Here is a 7,340-nt window from a genome sequence, read left to right as displayed (position 1 = left end):
GAGTAGAGATATCCAATAACCGAAAAACAGGACGAGCCTACACAAAATTACCTCCCATCAAACAAAGAGAAATATCCTAGACGGACCTACTCCTACATATCTACACTAATTTTCTTCTGCACCTCCTTTTGGCATTCATGGTAAATAGAGAAATGCTCAGATAGAACATTTGGATTGAATTTTGGGTATATGATTATCAAACAAGAGAAAGGTCCCAGATTATTCAAACTGCAGGATACCAGCAACGAACACAGCGTTTTTCTGGAAGCCAGTGTACTAGGATGCTATTTCTTTTACAGACCAGAAAAAGGGGGGAAATATAGTTACATGGGAATTGAATCTGCATACACAGCAGGCATGCAAAACAGAATCCCTGCAAAAGCTGTCAAAAGCTATACTCACATATCAGCTAGCTGCTCAAAACATCAGGCTAGCAACGAGCCGAAACAAGGGAAATGAATAGTACTAGTATTGTGTTGCCAGGAGAAGCACCAGCAATCTTCAACAAAGAACACACTTCCTTCGGTTACAGCACCACCCTCAATAGATTAATCTTTGTATCGTGCTTTCGCTGCATTAAACACCTCCCTTGCTGCCTACTCCAAACAACTCTGTTCCCAACAGCAGCAGCAGATTTTGCATCTCCTCCTTTAACCGCAGCGCGAAGACCAAATTATGAAGCCAATGGCTTATCAGTTTAACAACTATTACCTCCGTCCAGAAAAGCTTGCGTTCGATTTATCTAGATACGGATACATCCATTTGAGAGACAAGCTTTTTGGGACAGAGGGAGTATGTTGGAAGCATGCTCTGTTTCTAGTATTAATTCCAGACCGACCATAACACAGCTGCTAGTCCAATCAGAACAAGGCACTTAGTGTTGCCAGTAAAAAGAATGAACCAAACTTGCCAACGGACTGAATAATGACAGTTATATTAGTAGCAAGAGAAATAGAGATACAACAATGGTGATATCTATTATAAATCAGCTCTTAACACTTCCATGCCAAAGAGTTAGTAATTGGGCTGTTGGAGTCCATGATTTATCAAGGATTCATGGGAGGAACAAGGTTGATGATCTGAAGTGACAAGACATACGTGTTGGTGTTTAGATCATTCAAACATGGGAAGCGCTGTTGCTGTTCCAATACTGATTCGGTTACTTTCATATAAGATGGTCAGTGAAGATCTACCTTACTGGGCTTCAGCCTTCAAGAAGGGTCTTCTGAGACAGAACCACGAATACGCCGTCCAGTGATTGCTTCTGCCCGCGCCCTCCATCTGCTCTCCGGGATATGGAATTTGTTGGAAAACATTTGACCCCAAGTCTAACACAATAGCCCAATCTTGATGCTTGACTGTATCGTGCTCTACAAAGTAGACACAATTCCTCCGGATCATAGTGAAGTCCTTTGCACAGAGGGCAAACGCGTCACCACGGCCCAAGAAGAGCGAGTACTCGCCAAGATCTGTGACCTTGTCCCGCAGCTCCAGGCGCTCCGCTTCCCAATCCGGGCGGTAAACTTCGACAGCCTTTATGTTGGGCGCACGGTACATCACAACAAGCAGCAACTCTCCATTGAATGCGACCACATACCACGTCGGCCTGCCACCGCCAGGGAACTGTCGAAATCCATGGCGCTCTCGCAGAGCACTGTAAAGGTACGTGCTCCGGACAAGCTTGGGAGGGGAGCGGTCAAGATCATAGACGTGAAGGGTCCACCCGATGTCGGTGAAGTAGAATTTCCCCTGATGGAATGCTGCGCTATCGATTCTGCCGTTTGGCCGCTCGAGCTGCATAGTCCATGCGGCATCTTCAGGCCGCCAGAAGAAGAGCGTCTGGCCCATGCAAGTACCAGTACTGTAGAGCTTCTGGCTCGCGATCGCCATCCAATCAGGCGAGGTGAGCGGGTCTCCTGAGAGGAAGACTTGGACAACGGCGGGCAAACAGGGCAGAAAGATCTCAGCTTCGGAGAGGGTCTCCCGGAGGACAAACCGCGTTGGGGATTGCAGGTTGTCCATGAGAGCAAGCCAGTCAAGGGGCGTGCCGCAGCAATATGGTAGGCCCGCCGGCGTGGGCGTGCCCAAGTAGATCCGTCGGCCGCCAAGGGGCAGCCAAAACGAGTGCTCGCCGACCGGGCCAACCAGGTTCCATGGTTCGCGGCCGGCGACGATCCATGGACGACAGGCGGCCAGCCGGGAAGTGGATGCGCGCCAGTGGGAGCATACCTGATGGATGTGGATCCGGTCCGCGTCGCCTGGCAGGCGGCCGGAGATTTCCGTGAGGAGCTCCGCCGGGATGGAGGTCCAGCCGGCCATCTTTTGAGGGGTAGCGAGGTGATGCGTTGGACGATCGTGTGTGGTTTCTTGGTCTTTTTATTATGGAAAACGTTATGTTCGGCCGGTCGCTGGCATACCGCTCGATCGCCCAGCGATCTATGGCTAACACGTAGGAGTATTCATTGTTTGCGTTGTTGGATTTTCCTCCTCGGCCCACCACATGCCCTTGGCCCATCATGGCTGCTTTTTCTCTCTCATCCTTCAATGCGTCGTCCTTTACTTTTTGTTATCTTTTTCCCATATGAGGAGCTTACCCCAAGTGGCGGCCGCATGCTGGAACCAGCGATTTTTTTTCTACATCCATTCACGATGGAGATACGACCGCGAAGACGAAGACGGCCTCTTGCTGCAATCGTTGTTAGTTTTTGTTACAATCGGCGAGAAAATTTGCTACATCCATTCATGACAGAGATGCGACCCGAGACGGCGGTGAGGATGATTTTTGCTGGACCCGTAATTATTTTTTGCTACTACCGGTGAGGTTGTTTTGCTACATCCATTCATGGCGGAGATGTGACCAGGGACGGCGGCGACGAGGATTTTTGCTGCACCTGTAATTGTTTTTTGCTACTACCAACGGGGTTACCAATGAGGTTTTTTTTGCTACATTCATTCATGGCGGTGACGCAACCCGGGACGGCGGCGACGGTGATTTTTGTAGCACCCACAATTGTTTTTTGCTACTATCGGCGATGTTTTTCGCTACACTCATTCATGGCGGAGATGCGACTAGGGACGACGTCGACGACGATTTTTGTTGCGCCCGTAATTGTTTTTTGCTACTACTGGAGAGGATTTTTGCTACATCCATTCATGACGAAGATTTGACCCGTGACATTGGCGACGATGATTTTTGCTGCAATTGTTGTTGTTTTTTTGCTATGACCGGCAAGGTTTTTTGCTACATCTATTAAATGGCGTTGGTTGGCTACTCGTTTCCCGTGCAGCGAGCGTCGATGATGAGGGCGGCGGCGGCGCACCGGGGGTGCTTCAACCAAGTTACTTTTTGAAAGTATTTGGTGATTATTGTTTGTAAACAAGCTGGGAATCTACTTCCAAGGAATTGTTATTGTTTCTTGATGGAATGCTACATGAGTGCTTTTTTTTAGAAATATGGGTGAAAGAACATGCGGTGCCCGCATGTTTGGTTTTGATAATTGATGACAATCTCTATGAACTAATGGTTGTCTTGAGTTGTATTTGAAAGATTTGTCCATAGGTTTTTCTTGAAGTCCATGTGTTGGTTTCAAGGAGTTTTTGAGTTGACCAAGGTGCTATTAAGGAATTATCCAAAGATTGGTCATGCGAGTGTTGAGCTTATTGCAAGCATGTCTTGAAGAAGAAGGTTGTGTGATCATTCATGTTTACCTTCAAGACATCATCCAAATGAAGAGAGTTGCAAAGATTCAAGGTTGATCAAGACTAAGTCAAGAGTGAATCAAGTTGATCAACTCACAAAGCATAGAAGATGTACCGAGAGGGATCAAGTGATCCCATGGTATGGTAAGCATTGTCCATTACACTTTATGTACTAACCCATGGTCTATGTGAGAGTTGTATGTGGGGTTAGGTACGTATCCATGGGCTTGCGTCAAGAGGAAGATATCATACAACCCATGGAAAGGATGACATCAAGTGGTGATCGTCATCAAGATTGCCGTGTGCAAGTTCAAGTGGAGCATCACGAAGAGATCAAGTGCTTGAATCTTGCCATCCATTGTGGTGTCAATGGACTTGTGAAGATGTGCCGAAGAGTGGCTCACCCATAGTGAACTATGGGGGAGCAATCATCTAGTCTTCATCGAGCCAACGCAATCAAGAAAGGTGGTCCAACTTGAGGGAGTCAAGATCGTCTTCATCTAGCTCAAGTGGACCATGTGCAAGGCAAAGGTTTTCCCTTGATAGGTTTTCTATTTTACCGGTCTTGTGGTGGTAGTTGGGAGACCGAGTTATAGGATCGTTTGCCGTACTATCAAGGGGGGCTCTCAAGTTGGTAGCTTGATCGTATCGTTAGTAGAGAGCTCAAACCATTGCATCCTTGCATCATGTTTCTTGGTTCTTGTTTGGTTATCTTTGTGAGTCTTAGAGCTTATGGTCATCTTGATGACAAGCTTGAGTTCATCGAAAACGGAGTTCGCATGCGTCTTCTATGATGTTTTCGGTGTTGGAGGTTTTACCGGTCTTATCCGATGAAGGGTTCTCACCATTTTCTTATGGGACTTTTCTCATTTGCTTATTCTTGATATTTCTATCAATATTGTGTTAGCCCATGTCGTTAGCTTTCCAACAAACTTGGTTTCGTTGAATTCGGAGTCCGTTTGCAAAAGTTGTGGCTGTTTTGGTAAAGGCTGCAGCGGTACTACCGCGACTAGAGCGGATGTAATTTTTTACTACCGCTCCAGAGCGGTACTACCGCTGCTCCTGAGCGGTAGTACCGCTCCAGAGCAGTACTACCGTGGCTCCTAAGCGGTAGTACCGCCCCGGACCAAAATCTCGTGTTTTCTCTCTCGTTTGGGCTGTTTTGACCGTGCTAAGCGGTAGTACCGCTCCTCCAAGCGGTAGTACCGCTTGTGCACGACCTGAGCACATAACGGTTGGATTCGGGAGGTCCTATAAAAGGGGGTCTTCTTCCCCAATGAACCTAATCCTTTGAGCTCGTGTTCTTCCCCCATTGTTGACCTTCTTCGAGCTTGCTAACTCTCAATCCCTCCATGGATTCTTGCTAGTTCTTGAGGGAAAAGAGAGAGGAGATCTAGATCCACGTTTCCACCAATCACTTTCTCCTCTAAGTGAGGGGAACCCCTTGGATCTAGATCTTGGAGTTCTTCGTGTTCTTCTTTCGTTCTTCCTCTCATTTTCCTCCCTAGCATTAGTTGCTTTGGTGGGATTTGGGAGAGAAGGACTTGGGCACTCCGTGTGCCCTTGCCATTGCATTTGGTGCATCGGTTTGAGTTCTCCACGGTGATACGTGGAAGTTACAAGTTGAGAAGCTTATTACTCTTGGGTGCTTGGTGCCCTTGAGCTTGTTCCTCTTGGGTGCCTTGGGCGCCCTAGACGGTTGGTGGTGTTCGGAGCTCAATCATTGTGGTGTAAAGCTCCGGGCAAGCGTCGGGGTCTCCAATTAGGTTGTGGAGATCGCCCCGAGCAATTTGACGGGTACCGGTGACCGCCCCCAAGGGTTGCCAAAGTGTACGGGTTCGGTGACCGCCCCCAAGGGTCGCCATTTGTACGGGTTCGGTGACCGCCCTCAAGGGTCCCTTAGTGGAATCACGGCATCTTGCATTGTGCGAGGGCGTGAGGAGATTACGGTGGCCCTAGTGGCTTCTTGGGGAGCATTGTGCCTCCACACCGCTCCAAACGGAGATTAGCATCCGCAAGGGTGTGAACTTCGGGATACATCGTCGTCTCCGCGTGCCTCGGTTATCTCTTACCCGAGCCCCTTTACTTATGCACTTTACTTTGTGATAGCCATATTGTTCTTTGTCATATATCTTGCTATCACATAGTTGCTTATCTTGCTTAGCATAAGTTGTTGGTGCACATAGGTGAGCCTAGTTGTTGTAGGTTTTGTGCTTGACAAATTAACCGCTAGGTTTATTCCGCATTTGTTCAAGCCTAAACCGTAATTATTTTAAAGCGCCTATTCACCCCCCCCTCTAGGCGACATCCTCGATCTTTCAATTGGTATCAGAGCCTCGTCTCTCTTTGTTAGGCTTAACCGCCTAGAGAGTAAAGATGTCGACTAGGGGATTAGGATTCTCTGACACTCTTAGTTTCGATGGCACAAATTTTGATGTTTGGGTAATTCGCATGCTTAATCTCTTTAGGGTCATGGACCCAAATTTAGAGCGAATTGTAGATATGGGTTTTTCTCCTCCAAAGGATCCCCAAAGATTATCTTTAGAGGATGAGAAAAACTCTTATCTCAATGCTCAAGCTTCTAATGTGCTTTTTGATGCTTTGAGCAATGTAGTTATTTTTCAACTCATGCCGTTCCGGGATGCTCATGAGTTGTGGACAAAGCTTCAAGATAAATATGGTGTGTCCAATATTTGTGGGGATGATTGTTCCCCTCCACCTCCGGTCGTATAGTCTTCTCAACTTCTTCTACTTCACCTACATGTGGTTTGCCACAAGGTAATGATATGGTGAGTAGTGTTGGTCATTGCAATGATGATAGTATGCTTATTGTGGATGATCCTTCATCACTATATTATTGCAATGCTCCTTCTTTGGGCTTTAACACTTCGAGCACTCCAAATGTTTCACATGCTTGTGTTGATAGTCCTTGCATATCATGTAGAAATTGCTTGACTAAATCTCATGATGATATGCTTGCTATGTCTTGTTGCCATGATAAAAATGCATCTATTTCCTCGAATTGTTGTGCTAACAATGTAGAGGAAACCGAACACTCCATGGAACAAGATGTGGTGTTTAATGGTGCCTCAAGGGATCCTACATCATCATCTATTGCTTTTTGCCTTATGGCTAAGGCGTCAAAGGTATCTCCTACTTTGTACCCCAATATGTCTCTTGATGATGATGTTGATGCTAATGATGATGAGGATAATGATGAAGAGAATGATAATGTTGCCTCCTTAAAAACTAAGGGGGAAATGATTTTTAAAGCTCTTCATAAAAATAAAATTGCTCGTTCCAACTTCATGGAAATTATGTCCATTGCCATTGAGGGCAAGAAATATATTGAGGAGTTGGAATCTCATCTAGAGGAGCATGAGGTCACCATTGAGAAAATGGAAGGTCATGGGCGTGATTACGCTAATGAGATTGCGGACCTCTCTCAAGCTCTTGAACTTGAACAAACCACCAAGGAATCTCTTGAGGAGACTTTTGCTCTAGAATTGTCTAGAGTGAAGGAATCTATGATAGAGCTCTTGAGGTGGCCAATGTTTTTGAAACTAAAAATGCTAAGCTTGAAGTTGCTCATGCTAGACTCCTTGAGGATTTTGAGCACCTCGAAAATGGCTCAAGGGTCA

General features: G+C 46.5%; 1 pseudogene; it reads right to left on the bottom strand.

Annotated features, from left to right (window-relative positions):
• Positions 1-1,194: 1,194 nt before the first annotated feature.
• LOC123114894 (uncharacterized) lies at positions 1,195-2,612 on the bottom strand (annotated as a pseudogene).
• Between the last annotated feature and the right edge of the window lie 4,728 nt (positions 2,613-7,340).

The sequence above is a fragment of the Triticum aestivum genome, chromosome 5B (genome assembly GCF_018294505.1).
Source record: "Triticum aestivum cultivar Chinese Spring chromosome 5B, IWGSC CS RefSeq v2.1, whole genome shotgun sequence".
Classification (NCBI taxonomy): domain Eukaryota; kingdom Viridiplantae; phylum Streptophyta; class Magnoliopsida; order Poales; family Poaceae; genus Triticum; species Triticum aestivum.
Note: the sequence above shows the minus strand (reverse complement) of the source record. Positions and strands in the feature narration are given on the sequence as shown.